This window comes from Anomaloglossus baeobatrachus, unplaced genomic scaffold (genome assembly GCF_048569485.1).
Source record: "Anomaloglossus baeobatrachus isolate aAnoBae1 unplaced genomic scaffold, aAnoBae1.hap1 Scaffold_142, whole genome shotgun sequence".
NCBI lineage: Eukaryota > Metazoa > Chordata > Amphibia > Anura > Aromobatidae > Anomaloglossus > Anomaloglossus baeobatrachus.
In genome coordinates, this window is record NW_027441912.1 from 467383 (window position 1) to 473382 (window position 6000).

Consider the following 6000-nt stretch of genomic DNA (forward strand, 5'->3'; position numbering starts at 1 on the left):
GGTATATAGGGGTGCGCTCCCCGCGTCCTCAGATTCTGGGTATATTGGGAGCTATATAGGGGTGCGCTCCCCGCGTCCTCAGATTCTGGGTATATTGGGAGCTATATAGGGGCGTGCTCCCCGCGTCCTCAGATTCTGGGTATATCGGGAGGTATATAGGAGCGTGCTCCCCGCGTCCTCAGATTCTGGGTATATAGGAGCGTGCTCCCCGCGTCCTCAGATTCTGTGTATATCGGGAGGTATATAGGAGCGCGCTCCCCGCTGTCATGATGTATGTGCTTTTCTCCATCCCATATTTTTTGTGTAAGATGCCATGTGATGTATTTTATATCAGGAGGTATATAGGAGCGCGCTCCCCGCGTCCTCAGATTCTGGGTATATCGGGAGGTATATAGGAGCGTGCTCCCCGCGTCCTCAGATTCTGGGTATATAGGAGCGTGCTCCCCGCGTCCTCAGATTCTGTGTATATCGGGAGGTATATAGGAGCGCGCTCCCCGCGTCCTCAGATTCTGGGTATATCGGGAGGTATATAGCAGTGCTCCCAGCGTCCTCAGATTCTGGGTATATCAGGAGGTATATAGGAGGCGCTCCCAGCATCCTCAGATTCTGTGTATATCAGGAGGTATATAGGAGCGCGCTCCCCACGTCCTCAGATTCTTTGTATATGGTGAGGTATATAGGAGTGCGCTCCCCGCGTCCTCAGATTCTGGGTATATCGGGAGGTATATAGGAGCGTGCTCCCCGCGTCCTCAGATTCTGGGTATATAGGAGCGTGCTCCCCGCGTCCTCAGATTCTGGGTATATGGTGAGGTATATAGGAGTGCGCTCCCCGCGTCCTCAGATTCTGGGTATATCGGGAGGTATATAGCAGTGCTCCCAGCGTCCTCAGATTCTGGGTATATCAGGAGGTATATAGGAGGCGCTCCCAGCATCTTCAGATTCTGGGTATATCGGGAGGTATATAGGAGCGTGCTCCCCGCGTCCTCAGATTCTGGGTATATCAGGAGGTATATAGGAGTGTGCTCCCCGCGTCCTCAGATTCTGGATATATCAGGAGGTATATAGGAGCACGCTCCCCACGTCCTCAGATTCTGGGTATATCGGGAGGTATATAGGAGCGCGCTCCCCGCGTCCTCAGATTCTGGGTATATGGGGAGGTATATAGGAGGCGCTCCCAGCATCCTCAGATTCTGGGTATATGGGGAGGTATATAGGAGCGTGCTCCCCGCGTCCTCAGATTCTGGGTATATCGGGAGGTATATAGGAGTGTGCTCCCTGCGTCCTCAGATTCTGGGTATATCGGGAGGTATATAGGAGCGCGCTCCCCGCGTCCTCAGATTCTGGGTATATGGGGAGGTATATAGGAGTTCTCCCAGCGTCCTCAGATTCTGGGTATATCGGGAGGTATATAGGAGATCGCTCCCAGCGTCCTCAGATTCTGGGTATATCTGGAGGTATATAGGAGCGTGCTCCCAGCGTCCTCAGATTCTGGGTATATCTGGAGGTGGTATAGGAGCGTGCTACCCGCGTCCTCAGATTCTGGGTATATAGGAGCGCGCTCCCCGCTGTCATGATGTATGTGCTTTTCTCCATCCCATATTTTTTGTGTAAGATGCCATGTGATGTATTTTACCTTCTCACTGTATTTGCTGTAATACTATGTCAGGATGTGATGTCACTTTCCTTTGGTTGTACTTACTGAACACTTTGAAATGTCTTGGGATGTAAGTAACCATACCTTCCCCCCATCTCCTGTGTCTCTGGGCCCATAATGCAATTATCTCTTGTCCACACAGCCAGGGGAACTTCCCATTGTTTCGTAAGCAGTGGATAACGCCAACTACACAAACCTGTAGACATCTCGGAGCCAACCTTCTAGAATCTTCTAGTGGGCCCAACCATTGCATAGACCCCTACCCTTGAGGGGCGGGCCCACGAGCTCAGACAATACACTCCTGTTTCTAAGTGCAGTTGGGAGCTGAGTTTTGAAGAGGAAGGGAGCGAGATCTGATTCTGCGGACAGATCTCGCCGTCCAGTGGATTGTGTGGGATTTCTGGGACTCTGAAAAGGACTATTACGTCGTGATCTGGCACTTTGGATTATCGGGAGGTGCCCCGAATCTGTTTTATTTGGACTTGTCGTGTGCTGTTCCTGTATTCCTGTTAGTAAACCTGTTGGATCATCCTCGGCCTGTTGTCTCTCCTTGCTCTGCTGTACACCCCGTGACAAACTGGTTGGCAGCGGTGGGATCAGAGCATTAGGAATGGAGGACAACGGCCCATCAACAGCTGGAACCAGAACCTCAGAGTACAAGAACTGGACTGCAGTGAACCTACAAACAAAGGCCCGTGAACTGGGAGTCAGCTACAAGGGACTCTCCAAGGAGCAGCTGATTGAGGCGTTGGAAGGAGTTTGCTCGCAAAATGACGCTGAGGAAGGATCCTCCCAGCAAACGGAAGAAAGACGGCAGCCGGAGGTAAATACTCAAAAAAGTCAGTGGGTTGTGTGGTACGAGGAGGAGATGGCCTTGCTGGGAGAGGAGACCACCATAGAATATAAGATGGAGGTCATGCGTGGAGCTAAAGAGAAGGAGTGGAGGATGGAGGAGATGGCATTGCTGGATAAGCAGCTCGCTGTGGAAGCCGCGAGAGGTTCCAGACAGACTGTAACCCCAGCACCCATCATGAGGGAACTTCCCAGAGTGTCCCGCAAAGACTTCAAGCAGTTTAATGAGGCTGCTGGTGACATTGAGGGCTTCTTCCAGGACTTTGAGCATCAGTGCCGATTAATGGAAGTCCCGGATAGGGAGTGTGTCCGGCATCTGGTTGGGCTCTTAGAGGGTGGAGCTGCTGCAGCCTATAGAGCTCTGGACCCTCGGTGGAACTGTGAGTATGCGGATATTAAACAGACTATTCTAGAACATTATGCTGTAACGCCAGACACTTACAGGACTCCGTTCCGTACTTTAGCATGTGATGAGGAAGTGTCTTTCAAGATGTATGCCCACAAACTCAAACATCTGTGGCATCGTTGGTTGGAGGCAGAGGAGGCCTTAACCTTGGAGACCGTCCTCCAGGTCCTCCTAAAAGAGCAGTTTTACTTCAAGTGCCCCGCTGAGATCCGGGAATGGGTGCGTGAAAGGAGACCAGCCACTGTGGAGGAAGCTGCAGCTCTAGCTGATGAGGCTCTCACCATCAAGCCTCAGTGGAAAAAACTACTACCCAGTGAGAAAAAAAACACCAACCCCCCAACGCTGGTGGCCCCTGGTCCTTCTGGCCCCAATGTTCACCATCACCCTAGACCAGTCATGGCGAACCTTTTACAGGCCGAGTGCCCAAACTGTAGTTCTAAACCCATTTTTTTTTCCGAAGTGCCAACCAATCCTATTATGTAAATAGTTGATTGTAACCTTTCCTTTGCCGTCTTCCCTTCTCTTCAGCAGGGGGCATCACGCTCATTCATGCTTACCACAGATTGGAGCTGAGCCCTTTCCAGACACAGCAGTTGGATTGATCTTTCTGGAATAAATTGCAGCATATTAGACAGAGATTTTAGCCTGGAATGCAATCAGATGTCACCCTGTAATCCACATCTACATTTCAAAGTCTGAACATCTCAAAATCCCATAAAGACATACGAGTTGCTCCCCTCCCCTTCATTGTGTAGTTATGTCCCCTTCCTGGCCACTTCCCGGTAAACATCACCCCCATCCTGATATATATTTCCTACATTCTGGTATATTTGTCCACATCATGGCCCCATCCTGGTAAATGTACCCCATCCTGATAAATGTACCCCATCCTGGTAAATGTACCCCATCATTGTAAATGTATCCCATCCTGTCATGTTCCCACATGCTGTTAAATGACACCATCCTGGTAAATGTACCTCATCCAGGCATGTTCCCTTATCCTGGTAAATGTACCCCATCCTGATAAATGTCACCCTTCCTGATAAATGTTCCCCATCCGGGCATTTTTCCTCATCCTGGCATGTTCACGTACCCCCATCCTGGCATGTTCATGTACCCCCATCCTGGCATGTTTCCCCCCATTCTGGTAAATGTATCCCCCATACTGGTAAATGTATCCCCCATACTGGTAAATGTATCCCCCATACTGGTAAATGTATCCCCCATACTGGTAAATGTATCCCCCATACTGGTAAATGTATCCCCCATACTGGTAAATGTATCCCCCATACTGGTAAATGTACCCCCCATACTGGTAAATGTATCCCCCATACTGGTAAATGTATCCCCCATACTGGTAAATGTACCCCCCATACTGGTAAATGTACCCCCCATACTGGTAAATGTACCCCCCATACTGGTAAATGTATCCCCCATACTGGTAAATGTATCCCCCATACTGGTAAATGTATCCCCCATACTGGTAAATGTACCCCCCATACTGGTAAATGTACCCCCCATACTGGTAAATGTATCCCCCATACTGGTAAATGTATCCCCCATACTGGTAAATGTACCCCCCATACTGGTAAATGTATCCCCCATACTGGTAAATGTACCCCCCATACTGGTAAATGTATCCCCCATACTGGTAAATGTATCCCCCATACTGGTAAATGTACCCCCCATACTGGTAAATGTACCCCTTCCTGGCATGTTTCCCTTCCTGCTAAATGTACCCCATCCTGGCATGATTTCCCCCATCCTTGCAGTCATGTTTCCACCCATGCTTACAGTCATGTTTACCCCCATCTTTGCAGCCATGTTTCCCCCATCTTTGCACGTTTCTCTCCATCTTTGCAGCCATGTTTTCCCCGTGCTCAGTTTGCCCCGTGCTCTGTTTGTATATGCCCCATGCTCCCATGTTCCCCCCGTGCTAGCTCTGTCCCCCGTGCTCCCATGTTTGCCCCGTGCTAGCTCTGTCCCCCGTGCACCCATGTTTCCCCCGTGCTGGCTCTGTCCCCCGTGCTCCCCATGTTTCCCCGTGCTGGCTCTGTCCCCGTACGCTCCATGTTTCCCCCGTGCTGGCTCTGTCCCGTGCGCTCCATGTTTCCCCCGTGCTGGCTCTGTCCCCTGTGCGCTCCATGTTTCCCCCGTGCTGGCTCTGTCCCCTGTGCGCTCCATGTTTCCCCCGTGCTCCCCATGTTCCCCCGTGCTCCCCATGTTTCCCCCGTGCTGGCTCTGTCCCCTGTGCGCTCCATGTTTCCCCCGTGCTGGCTCTGTCCCCGTGCGCTCCATGTTTCCCCCGTGCGCTCCATGTTTCCCCCGTGCGCTGCATGTGTCTCCCGTGCTCACCATGTTTCCCCTGTGCTCCCCATGTTTCCCCGTGCTGGCTCTGTCCCCGTGCGCTCCATGTTTCCCCCGTGCTCACCATGTGTTCCCCGTGCGCTCCATGTTTCCCCCGTGCTGGCTCTGTCCCCGTGCGCTCCATGTTTCCCCCGTGCTGGCTCTGTCCCCCGTGCGCTCCATGTTTCCCCCGTGCTGGCTCTGTCCCCCGTGCGCTCCATGTTTCCCCCGTGCTGGCTCTGTCCCCCGTGCGCTCCATGTTTCCCCCGTGCTGGCTCTGTCCCCCGTGCGCTCCATGTTTCCCCCGTGCTGGCTCTGTCCCCGTGCGCTCCATGTTTCCCCCGTGCGCTCCATGTTTCCCCCGTGCTGGCTCTGTCCTCCATGTTTCCCCCGTGCGCTGCATGTGTCCCCCGTGCGCTGCATGTGTCCCCCGTGCGCTGCATGTGTCCCCCGTGCGCTGCATGTGTCCCCCGTGCGCTGCATGTGTCCCCTGTGCTCCCCATGTTTCCCCTGTGCTCCCCATGTTTCCCCCGTGCTCCCCATGTTTCCCCGTGCTGGCTCTGTCCCCGTGCGCTCCATGTTTCCCCCGTGCGCTCCATGTTTCCCCCGTGCGCTCCATGTTTCCCCCGTGCTGGCTCTGTCCTCCATGTTTCCCCCGTGCGCTGCATGTGTCCCCCGTGCGCTGCATGTGTCCCCCGTGCGCTGCATGTGTCCCCCGTGCGCTGCATGTGTCCCCCGTGCG